The sequence below is a fragment of the Hyperolius riggenbachi genome, chromosome 1 (assembly GCF_040937935.1).
Source record: "Hyperolius riggenbachi isolate aHypRig1 chromosome 1, aHypRig1.pri, whole genome shotgun sequence".
In the NCBI taxonomy this organism is placed as follows: Eukaryota; Metazoa; Chordata; class Amphibia; order Anura; family Hyperoliidae; genus Hyperolius; species Hyperolius riggenbachi.
Window position 1 is genome coordinate 12,141,834 of NC_090646.1, and position 12,391 is coordinate 12,154,224.

The 12,391-nt window shown below is 46.2% G+C and overlaps 1 protein-coding gene across 3 annotated transcripts in view; it reads left to right on the top strand.

The window, feature by feature from the left end:
- The window catches only part of DCTN1 (dynactin subunit 1), a 102,014-nt gene that overhangs the window by 61,387 nt on the left and 28,236 nt on the right, over positions 1-12,391 (top strand). The window lies entirely within an intron of this gene.

Below are 12,391 nucleotides of genomic sequence, written 5' to 3' on the forward strand. Positions count from 1 at the left end.
TGTATGTGACATGTTAGTACATCTCAGTATAGCATATACAGGGAGAGATGAGAATAGGAGAGCTATGTCTCCCCCTGCTGGGCAGTCAGTGTATGTGACATGTTAGTACATCTCAGTATAGCATATACAGAGAGAGGTGAGAATAGGAGAGCTATGTCTCCCCCTGCTGGGCAGTCAGTGTATGTGACATGTTAGTACATCTCAGTATAGCATATACAGAGAGAGATGAGACTAGGAGAGCAATGTCTCCCCCTGCTGGTCAGTCAGTGTATGTGACATATTGGTACAGCTCAGTATAGCGTATACAGGGAGAGAATAGTAGATCTGTCTCCCCCTGCTGGGCATCAGTGTATGTGACATGTTAGTACATCTCAGTATAGTATATATGGGGAGAGATGAGAATAGAACTATGTCTCCCCCTGCTGAGCATCAGTGTATGTGACATATTAGTACAGCGCAGTATAGCATATATGGGGAGAGGTGAGAATAGGAGAGCTATGTCTCCCCCTGGTGGGCAGTCAGTATATGTGACATGTTAGTACATCTCAGTATAGCATATATGGGGAGAGGTGAGAATAGGAGAGCTATGTCTCCCCCTGCTGGGCAGTCAGTGTATGTGACATGTTAGTACATCTCAGTATAGCATATACAGGGAGAGATGAGAATAGGAGAGCTGTGTCTCCCCCTGCTGGGCAGGCAGTGTATGTGGCATGTTAGTACATCTCAGTATAGCATATACAGGGAGAGATGAGAATAGGAGAGCTATGTCTCCCCCTGCTGGGCATCAGTGTATGTGACATGTTAGTACATCTCAGTATAGCATATACAGGGAGAGGTGAGAATATGAGAGCTGTGTCTCCCCCTGCTGGGCAGTCAGTGTATGTGACATATTAGTACATCTCAGTATAGCATATACAGGGAGAGATGAGACTAGGAGAGCTATGTCTCCCCCTGCTGGGCAGTCAGTGTATGTGACATATTAGTACAGATCAGTATAGCATATATGGGGAGAGGTGAGAATAGGAGAGCTATGTCTCCCCCTGCTGGGCAGTCAGTGTATGTGGCATGTTAGTACATCTCAGTATAGCATATATGGGGAGAGGTGAGAATAGGAGAGCTATGTCTCCCCCTGCTGGGCAGTCAGTGTATGTGACATATTAGTACATCTCAGTATAGCATATACAGGGAGAGGTGAGAATAGGAGAGCTATGTCTCCCCCTGCTGGGCAGTCAGTGTATGTGACATATTAGTACATCTCAGTATAGCATATACAGGGAGAGATGAGAATAGGAGAGCTATGTCTCCCCCTGCTGGGCAGTCAGTGTATGTGACATATTAGTACATCTCAGTATAGTATATATGGGGAGAGGTGAGAATAGGAGAGCTATGAGTCCCCCTGCTGGGCAGTCAGTGTATGTGACATGTTAGTACATCTCAGTATAGCATATACAGGGAGAGAATAGGAGAGCTATGTCTCCCCCTGCTGGGCAGTCAGTGTATGTGACATGTTAGTACATCTCAGTATAGTATATATGGGGAGAGGTGAGAATAGGAGACCTGTGTCTCCCCCTGCTGGGCAGTCAGTGTATGTGACATATTAGTACAGCTCAGTATAGCATATACAGGGAGAGGTGAGAATAGGAGAGCTATGTCTCCCCCTGCTGGGCAGTCAGTGTATGTGACATGTTAGTACATCTCAGTATAGCATATACAGGGAGAGATGAGAATAGGAGAGCTATGTCTCCCCCTGCTGGGCAGTCAGTGTATGTGACATGTTAGTACATCTCAGTATAGCATATACAGGGAGAGGTGAGAATAGGAGAGCTATGAGTCCCCCTGCTGGGCAGTCAGTGTATGTGACATATTAGTACATCTCAGTATAGCATATACAGGGAGAGGTGAGAATAGGAGAGCTATAAGTCCCCCTGCTGGGCAGTCAGTGTATGTGACATGTTAGTATATCTCAGTATAGCATATATGGGGAGAGGTGAGAATAGGAGAGCTATGTCTCCCCCTGCTGGGCAGTCAGTGTATGTGACATATTAGTACATCTCAGTATAGCATATACAGGGAGAGGTGAGAATAGGAGAGCTATGTCTCCCCCTGCTGGGCAGTCAGTGTATGTGACATGTTAGTACATCTCAGTATAGCATATACAGGGAGAGATGAGAATAGAACTATGTCTCCCCCTGCTGGGCAGTCAGTGTATGTGACATATTAGTACAGATCAGTATAGCATGTACAGGGAGAGATGAGAATAGGAGAGCTATGTCTCCCCCTGCTGGGCAGTCAGTGTATGTGGCATGTTAGTACATCTCAGTATAGCATATATGGGGAGAGGTGAGAATAGGAGAGCTATGTCTCCCCCTGCTGGGCAGTCAGTGTATGTGACATATTAGTACATCTCAGTATAGCATATACAGGGAGAGGTGAGAATAGGAGAGCTATGTCTCCCCCTGCTGGGCAGTCAGTGTATGTGACATGTTAGTACATCTCAGTATAGCATATACAGGGAGAGATGAGAATAGAACTATGTCTCCCCCTGCTGGGCAGTCAGTGTATGTGACATATTAGTACAGATCAGTATAGCATATACAGGGAGAGATGAGAATAGGAGAGCTATGTCTCCCCCTGCTGGGCAGTCAGTGTATGTGACATATTAGTACAGCTCAGTATAGCATATATGGGGAGAGGTGAGAATAGTAGATCTATGTCTCCCCCTGCTGGGCAGTCAGTGTATGTGACATGTTAGTACATCTCAGTATAGCATATATGGGGAGAGGTGAGAATAGGAGAGCTATGTCTCCCCCTGCTGGGCAGTCAGTGTATGTGACATGTTAGTACATCTCAGTATAGCATATACATGGAGAGGTGAGAATAGGAGAGCTATGAGTCCCCCTGCTGGGCAGTCAGTGTATGTGACATATTAGTACAGCTCAGTATAGCATATACAGGGAGAGGTGAGAATAGGAGAGCTATAAGTCCCCCTGCTGGGCAGTCAGTGTATGTGACATATTAGTACATCTCAGTATAGCATATATGGGGAGAGGTGAGAATAGGAGAGCTATGTCTCCCCCTGCTGGGCAGTCAGTGTATGTGACATATTAGTACATCTCAGTATAGCATATACAGGGAGAGGTGAGAATAGGAGAGCTATGTCTCCCCCTGCTGGGCAGTCAGTGTATGTGACATGTTAGTACATCTCAGTATAGCATATACAGGGAGAGATGAGAATAGAACTATGTCTCCCCCTGCTGGGCAGTCAGTGTATGTGACATATTAGTACAGCTCAGTATAGCATATACAGGGAGAGGTGAGAATAGGAGAGCTATGTCTCCCCCTGCTGGGCAGTCAGTGTATGTGGCATGTTAGTACATCTCAGTATAGCATATATGGGGAGAGGTGAGAATAGGAGAGCTATGTCTCCCCCTGCTGGGCAGTCAGTGTATGTGACATATTAGTACATCTCAGTATAGCATATACAGGGAGAGGTGAGAATAGGAGAGCTATGTCTCCCCCTGCTGGGCAGTCAGTGTATGTGACATGTTAGTACATCTCAGTATAGCATATACAGGGAGAGATGAGAATAGAACTATGTCTCCCCCTGCTGGGCAGTCAGTGTATGTGACATATTAGTACAGATCAGTATAGCATATACAGGGAGAGGTGAGAATAGGAGAGCTATGTCTCCCCCTGCTGGGCAGTCAGTGTATGTGGCATGTTAGTACATCTCAGTATAGCATATATGGGGAGAGGTGAGAATAGGAGAGCTATGTCTCCCCCTGCTGGGCAGTCAGTGTATGTGACATGTTAGTACATCTCAGTATAGCAAATATGGGGAGAGGTGAGAATAGGAGAGCTATGTCTCCCCCTGCTGGGCAGTCAGTGTATGTGACATGTTAGTACATCTCAGTAGAGCATATACAGGGAGAGATGAGAATAGAACTATGTCTCCCCCTGCTGGGCAGTCAGTGTATGTGACATATTAGTACAGATCAGTATAGCATATACAGGGAGAGATGAGAATAGGAGAGCTATGTCTCCCCCTGCTGGGCAGTCAGTGTATGTGACATATTAGTACAGCTCAGTATAGCATATATGGGGAGAGGTGAGAATAGTAGATCTATGTCTCCCCCTGCTGGGCAGTCAGTGTATGTGACATGTTAGTACATCTCAGTATAGCATATACAGGGAGAGGTGAGAATAGGAGAGCTATGTCTCCCCCTGCTGGGCAGTCAGTGTATGTGGCATGTTAGTACATCTCAGTATAGCATATACAGGGAGAGATGAGAATAGGAGAGCTATGTCTCCCCCTGCTGGGCAGTCAGTGTATGTGACATATTAGTACAGCTCAGTATAGCATATACAGGGAGAGGTGAGAATAGGAGAGCTATGTCTCCCCCTGCTGGGCAGTCAGTGTATGTGACATGTTAGTACATCTCAGTATAGCATATACAGGGAGAGGTGAGAATAGGAGAGCAATGTCTCCCCCTGCTGGGCAGTCAGTGTATGTGACATGTTAGTACATCTCAGTATAGCATATACAGGGAGAGATGAGAATAGGAGAGCTATGTCTCCCCCTGCTGGGCAGTCAGTATATGTGACATGTTAGTACATCTCAGTTTAGCATGTACAGGGAGAGGTGAGACTAGGAGAGCTATGTCTCCCCCTGCTGGGCAGTCAGTGTATGTGACATATTAGTACATCTCAGTATAGCATATACAGGGAGAGATGAGAATAGGAGAGCTATGTCTCCCCCTGCTGGGCAGTCAGTGCATGTGGCATGTTAGTACAGCTCAGTATAGCATATATGGGGAGAGGTGAGAATAGGAGAGCTATGTCTCCCCCTGCTGGGCAGTCAGTGTATGTGACATGTTAGTACATCTCAGTATAGTATATATGGGGAGAGGTGAGAATAGGAGAGCTATGTCTCCCCCTGCTGGGCAGTCAGTGTATGTGGCATGTTAGTACATCTCAGTATAGCATATATGGGGAGAGGTGAGAATAGGAGAGCTATGTCTCCCCCTGCTGGGCAGTCAGTGTATGTGACATGTTAGTACATCTCAGTATAGCATATATGGGGAGAGGTGAGAATAGGAGAGCAATGTCTCCCCCTGCTGGGCAGTCAGTATATGTGACATGTTAGTACATCTCAGTATAGCATATATGGGGAGAGGTAAGAATAGGAGAGCTATGTCTCCCCCTGCTGGGCAGTCAGTATATGTGACATGTTAGTACATCTCAGTATAGCATATACAGGGAGAGGTGAGAATAGGAGAGCTATGTCTCCCCCTTCTGGGCAGTCAGTGTATGTGACATGTTAGTACATCTCAGTATAGCATATACAGGGAGAGATGAGAATAGGAGAGCTATGTCTCCCCCTGCTGGGCAGTCAGTGTATGTGACATGTTAGTACATCTCAGTATAGCATATACAGGGAGAGGTGAGAATAGGAGAGCTATGTCTCCCCCTGCTGGGCAGTCAGTGTATGTGACATGTTAGTACATCTCAGTATAGCATATACAGGGAGAGGTGAGAATAGGAGAGCTATGTCTCCCCCTGCTGGGCAGTCAGTGTATGTGACATGTTAGTACATCTCAGTATAGCATATACAGGGAGAGATGAGAATAGGAGAGCTATGTCTCTCCCTGCTGGGCAGTCAGTGTATGTGACATGTTAGTACATCTCAGTATAGCATATACAGGGAGAGAATAGGAGAGCTATGTCTCCCCCTGCTGGGCAGTCAGTGTATGTGACATATTAGTACATCTCAGTATAGCATATACAGGGAGAGATGAGAATAGGAGAGCAATGTCTCCCCCTGCTGGGCAGTCAGTGTATGTGACATGTTAGTACATCTCAGTATAGCATATACAGGGAGAGATGAGAATAGGAGAGCTATGTCTCCCCCTGCTGGGCAGTCAGTGTATGTGACATATTAGTACAGCGCAGTATAGCATATATGGGGAGAGGTGAGAATAGGAGAGCAATGTCTCCCCCTGCTGGGCAATCAGTGTATGTGGCATGTTAGTACATCTCAGTATAGCATATACAGGGAGAGATGAGAATAGGAGAGCTATGTCTCCCCCTGCTGGGCAGTCAGTGTATGTGACATGTTAGTACATCTCAGTATAGCAAATATGGGGTGAGGTGAGAATAGGAGAGCTGTGTCTCCCCCTGCTGGTCAGTCAGTGTATGTGACATATTAGTACATCTCAGTATAGCATATACAGGGAGAGGTGAGAATAGGAGAGCTATGTCTCCCCCTGCTGGGCAGTCAGTGTATGTGGCATGTTAGTACATCTCAGTATAGCATATATGGGGAGAGGTGAGAATAGGAGAGCTATGTCTCCCCCTGCTGGGCAGTCAGTGTATGTGACATGTTAGTACAGCTCAGTATAGCATATACAGAGAGAGATTAGACTAGGAGAGCTATGTCTCCCCCTGCTGGGCAGTCAGTGTATGTGACATATTAGTACAGCTCAGTATAGCATATACAGAGAGAGATTAGACTAGGAGAGCTATGTCTCCCCCTGCTGGGCAGTCAGTGTATGTGACATATTAGTACATCTCAGTATAGCATATACAGGGAGAGGTGAGAATAGGAGAGCTATGTCTCCCTCTGCTGGGCAGTCAGTGTATGTGACATATTAGTACAGCTCAGTATAGCATATACAGGGAGAGATGAGAATAGGAGAGCTATGTCTCCCCCTGCTGGGCAGTCAGTGTATGTGACATGTTAGTACATCTCAGTATAGCATATACAGGGAGAGATGAGAATAGGAGAGCTATGTCTCCCCCTGCTGGGCAGTCAGTATATGTGACATATTAGTACATCTCAGTATAGCATATACAGGGAGAGGTGAGAATAGGAGAGCTATGTCTCCCCCTGCTGGGCAATCAGTGTATGTGACATATTAGTACAGCTCAGTATAGCATATACAGAGAGAGATTAGACTAGGAGAGCTATGTCTCCCCCTGCTGGGCAGTCAGTGTATGTGACATGTTAGTACATCTCAGTATAGCATATACAGGGAGAGGTGAGAATAGGAGAGCTATGTCTCCCCCTGCTGGGCAGTCAGTGTATGTGACATATTAGTACATCTCAGTATAGCATATACAGGGAGAGGTGAGAATAGGAGAGCTATGTCTCCCCCTGCTGGGCAGTCAGTGTATGTGACATGTTAGTACATCTCAGTATAGCGTATACAGGGAGAGATGAGAATAGGAGAGCTATGTCTCCCCCTGCTGGGCAGTCAGTGTATGTGGCATGTTAGTACATCTCAGTATAGCATATACAGGGAGAGGTGAGAATAGGAGAGCTATGTCTCCCCCTGCTGGGCAGTCAGTGTATGTGGCATGTTAGTACATCTCAGTATAGCATATACAGGGAGAGATGAGACTAGGAGAGCTATGTCTCCCCCTGCTGGGCAGTCAGTGTATGTGACATATTAGTACATCTCAGTATAGCATATATGGGAAGAGATGAGAATAGGAGAGCTATGTCTCCCACTGCTGGGCAGTCAGTGTATGTGACATGTTAGTACATCTCAGTATAGCATATATGGGGAGAGATGAGAATAGGAGAGCTATGTCTCCCACTGCTGGGCAGTCAGTGTATGTGACATATTAGTACATCTCAGTATAGCATATATGGGGAGAGATGAGAATAGGAGAGCTATGTCTCCCAGTGCTGGGCAGTCAGTGTATGTGACATATTAGTACATCTCAGTATAGCATATACAGGGAGAGATGAGAATAGGAGAGCTATGTCTCCCCCTGCTGGGCAGTCAGTCTATGTGACATGTTAGTACAGATCAGTATAGCATATACAGGGAGAGGTGAGAATAGGAGAGCAATGTCTCCCCCTGCTGGGCAGTCAGTGTATGTGGCATGTTAGTACATCTCAGTATAGCATATACAGGGAGAGGTGAGAATAGGAGAGCTATGTCTCCCCCTGCTGGGCAGTCAGTGTATGTGGCATGTTAGTACATCTCAGTATAGCATATACAGGGAGAGATGAGAATAGGAGAGCTATGTCTCCCCCTGCTGGGCAGTCAGTGTATGTGACATGTTAGTACATCTCAGTATAGCATATACAGGGAGAGATGAGAATAGGAGAGCTATGTCTCCCCCTGCTGGGCAGTCAGTGTATGTGACATGTCAGTACATCTCAGTATAGCATATACAGAGAGAGATTAGACTAGGAGAGCTATGTCTCCCCCTGCTGGGCAGTCAGTGTATGTGACATGTTAGTACATCTCAGTATAGCATATACAGGGAGAGATGAGAATAGTAGATCTATGTCTCCCCCTGCTGGGCAGTCAGTGTATGTGACATATTAGTACATCTCAGTATAGCATATACAGGGAGAGATGAGAATAGGAGAGCAATGTCTCCCCCTGCTGGGCAGTCAGTGTATGTGACATGTTAGTACATCTCAGTATAGCATATACAGGGAGAGATGAGAATAGGAGAGCTATGTCTCCCCCTGCTGGGCAGTCAGTGTATGTGGCATGTTAGTACATCTCAGTATAGCATATATGGGGAAAGGTGAGAATAGGAGATCAATGTCTCCCCCTGCTGGGCAATCAGTGTATGTGACATGTTAGTACATCTCAGTATAGCATATACAGGGAGAGATGAGACTAGGAGAGCTATGTCTCCCCCTCCTGGGCAGTCAGTGTATGTGACATGTTAGTACAGCACAGTATAGCATATATGGGGAGTGGTGAGAATAGGAGATCAATGTCTCCCCCTGCTGGGCAATCAGTGTATGTGACATGTTAGTACATCTCAGTATAGCATATACAGGGAGAGATGAGAATAGGAGAGCTATGTTTCCCCCTGCTGGGCAGTCAGTGTATGTGACATATTAGTACATCTCAGTATAGTATATACAGGGAGAGATGAGAATAGGAGAGCTATGTCTCCCCCTGCTGGGCAGTCAGTGTATGTGGCATGTTAGTACATCTCAGTATAGCATATACAGGGAGAGGTGAGAATAGGAGAGCAATGTCTCCCCCTGCTGGGCATCAGTGTATGTGACATGTTAGTACATCTCAGTATAGCATATACAGGGAGAGGTGAGACTAGGAGAGCTATGTCTCCCCCTGCTGGGCAGTCAGTGTATGTGGCATATTAGTACATCTCAGTATAGCATATACAGGGAGAGATGAGAATAGGAGAGCAATGTCTCCCCTTGCTGGGCAGTCAGTGTATGTGACATGTTAGTACATCTCAGTATAGCATATACAGGGAGAGGTGAGACTAGGAGAGCTATGTCTCCCCCTGCTGGGCAGTCAGTGTATGTAACATATTAGTACATCTCAGTATAGCATATATGGGGAGAGATGAGAATAGGAGAGCTATGAGTCCCCCTGCTGGGCAGTCAGTGTATGTGACATGTTAGTACATCTCAGTATAGCATATACAGGGAGAGGTGAGAATAGGAGAGCTATGTCTCCCCCTGCTGGGCAGTCAGTGTATGTGACATGTTAGTACAGCTCAGTATAGCATATACAGGGAGAGATGAGAATAGGAGAGCTATGTCTCCCCCTGCTGGGCAGTCAGTATATGTGACATGTTAGTACATCTCAGTATAGCATATACAGGGAGAGGTGAGAATAGGAGAGCTATGTCTCCCCCTTCTGGGCAGTCAGTGTATGTGGCATGTTAGTACATCTCAGTATAGCATATACAGAGAGAGGTGAGAATAGGAGAGCTATGTCTCCCCCTGCTGAGCAGTCAGTGTATGTGACATGTTAGTACATCTCAGTATAGCATATATGGGGAGAGGTGAGAATAGGAGAGCTATGAGTCCCCCTGCTGGGCAGTCAGTGTATGTGGCATGTTAGTACATCTCAGTATAGCATATATGGGGAGAGGTGAGAATAGGAGAGCTATGAGTCCCCCTGCTGGGCAGTCAGTGTATGTGGCATGTTAGTACATCTCAGTATAGCATATACAGGGAGAGGTGAGAATAGGAGAGCAATGTCTCCCCCTGCTGGGCAGTCAGTGTATGTGACATGTTAGTACAGCACAGTATAGCATATACAGGGAGAGATGAGAATAGGAGAGCTATGTCTCCCCCTGCTGGGCAAGCAGTGTATGTGACATATTAGTACAGCTCAGTATAGCATATATGGGGAGAGGTGAGACTAGGAGAGCTATGTCTCCCCCTGCTGGGCAGTCAGTGTATGTGACATGTTAGTACATCTCAGTATAGCATATACAGGGAGAGGTGAGAATATGAGAGCTGTGTCTCCCCCTGCTGGGCAGTCAGTGTATGTGACATGTTAGTACATCTCAGTATAGCATATACAGGGAGAGATGAGACTAGGAGAGCTATGTCTCCCCCTCCTGGGCAGTCAGTGTATGTGACATGTTAGTACAGCACAGTATAGCATATATGGGGAGAGGTGAGAATAGGAGATCAATGTCTCCCCCTGCTGGGCAATCAGTGTATGTGACATGTTAGTACATCTCAGTATAGCATATACAGGGAGAGATGAGAATAGGAGAGCTATGTCTCCCCCTGCTGGGCAGTCAGTGTATGTGACATGTTAGTACATCTCAGTATAGCATATACAGGGAGAGATGAGAATAGGAGAGCTATGTCTCCCCCTGCTGGGCAGTCAGTATATGTGACATATTAGTACATCTCAGTATAGTATATACAGGGAGAGATGAGAATAGGAGAGCTATGTCTCCCCCTGCTGGGCAGTCAGTGTATGTGGCATGTTAGTACATCTCAGTATAGCATATACAGGGAGAGGTGAGAATAGGAGAGCAATGTCTCCCCCTGCTGGGCATCAGTGTATGTGACATATTAGTACAGCTCAGTATAGCATATATGGGGAGAGGTGAGACTAGGAGAGCTATGTCTCCCCCTGCTGGGCAGTCAGTGTATGTGACATGTTAGTACATCTCAGTATAGCATATATGGGGAGAGGTGAGAATAGGAGAGCTATGTCTCCCCCTGCTGGGCAGTCAGTGTATGTGGCATGTTAGTACATCTCAGTATAGCATATACAGGGAGAGATGAGACTAGGAGAGCTATGTCTCCCCCTGCTGGGCAGTCAGTGTATGTGACATGTTAGTACAGCACAGTATAGCATATACAGGGAGAGATGAGAATAGGAGAGCTATGTCTCCCCCTGCTGGGCAAGCAGTGTATGTGACATATTAGTACAGCTCAGTATAGCATATATGGGGAGAGGTGAGACTAGGAGAGCTATGTCTCCCCCTGCTGGGCAGTCAGTGTATGTGACATGTTAGTACATCTCAGTATAGCATATACAGGGAGAGGTGAGAATATGAGAGCTGTGTCTCCCCCTGCTGGGCAGTCAGTGTATGTGACATGTTAGTACATCTCAGTATAGCATATACAGGGAGAGATGAGACTAGGAGAGCTATGTCTCCCCCTCCTGGGCAGTCAGTGTATGTGACATGTTAGTACAGCACAGTATAGCATATATGGGGAGAGGTGAGAATAGGAGATCAATGTCTCCCCCTGCTGGGCAATCAGTGTATGTGACATGTTAGTACATCTCAGTATAGCATATACAGGGAGAGATGAGAATAGGAGAGCTATGTCTCCCCCTGCTGGGCAGTCAGTGTATGTGACATGTTAGTACATCTCAGTATAGCATATACAGGGAGAGATGAGAATAGGAGAGCTATGTCTCCCCCTGCTGGGCAGTCAGTATATGTGACATATTAGTACATCTCAGTATAGTATATACAGGGAGAGATGAGAATAGGAGAGCTATGTCTCCCCCTGCTGGGCAGTCAGTGTATGTGGCATGTTAGTACATCTCAGTATAGCATATACAGGGAGAGGTGAGAATAGGAGAGCAATGTCTCCCCCTGCTGGGCATCAGTGTATGTGACATGTTAGTACATCTCAGTATAGTATATACAGGGAGAGATGAGAATAGGAGAGCAATGTCTCCCCCTGCTGGGCAGTCAGTGTATGTGACATGTTAGTACATCTCAGTATAGCATATACAGGGAGAGATGAGAATAGGAGAGCTATGTTTCCCCCTGCTGGGCAGTCAGTGTATGTAACATATTAGTACATCTCAGTATAGCATATACAGGGAGAGGTGAGAATAGGAGAGCAATGTCTCCCCCTGCTGGGCAGTCAGTGTATGTGACATATTAGTACAGATCAGTATAGCATATACAGGGAGAGATGAGAATAGGAGAGCTATGTCTCCCCCTGCTGGGCAGTCAGTGTATGTGACATATTAGTACAGCTCAGTATAGCATATACAGGGAGAGATGAGAATAGGAGAGCTATGTCTCCCCCTGCTGGGCAGTCAGTGTATGTGACATGTTAGTACATCTCAGTATAGCATATATGGGGAGAGGTGAGAATAGGAGA